This window comes from Cynoglossus semilaevis, chromosome 15 (genome assembly GCF_000523025.1).
Source record: "Cynoglossus semilaevis isolate Cse_v1.0 chromosome 15, Cse_v1.0, whole genome shotgun sequence".
Lineage (NCBI taxonomy): Eukaryota > Metazoa > Chordata > Actinopteri > Pleuronectiformes > Cynoglossidae > Cynoglossus > Cynoglossus semilaevis.
Genome location: NC_024321.1, coordinates 2,739,986 through 2,740,551, shown reverse-complemented (window position 1 = coordinate 2,740,551; position 566 = coordinate 2,739,986).

Sequence of the window (566 nt, the reverse complement as noted above, 5' to 3'; positions counted from 1 at the left end):
CACAGAGAGGTGCCTTTGCTCCTGTTGCCGCCGACTGTTAGCTGTTTGTGGTGGTCGTTGTGTAGACGTCTGGTCCAGTAAACATGTTCTGGTTTTTTTTAATAGAGTTGTCTGGAGCTTTTTGGCCTCTTTCTGTCTGACTCTTGTGCTGCGATCGTGTTATTTTTAAGTTAACATTTGATACACGGCATCATTAAACCTCCTCCACCAAGATAAAACCTGTTTACCTATTTTTATCAGTCCTGCTGGTTTATAAGATGATAAAATTATACTCTTAAAGAAACCTCACTATGCTGACTTTATTTTACAGCAGCGTCTGAAGAAATGCTGCCGTCAGTGAGGTTGGTGTGTTGAGGCAAAGGAACCTAAAATGGATCGATGCTGAAACAGAAAAAAGAAAAAGGAAGGAAAGATGTCGAGTATCAAAAGGCCAGTTATCTCATTTCCGCTTGTCGTTCCCCCCGTTGTCCGAGGGAATTCAGTGCGTGTTGAAACGTTTTAACCCCAGCTGGGGATGGAAGGCTTCTGGAGCAGAGCAGAATCAATAACAGGAACATTCCATCTAA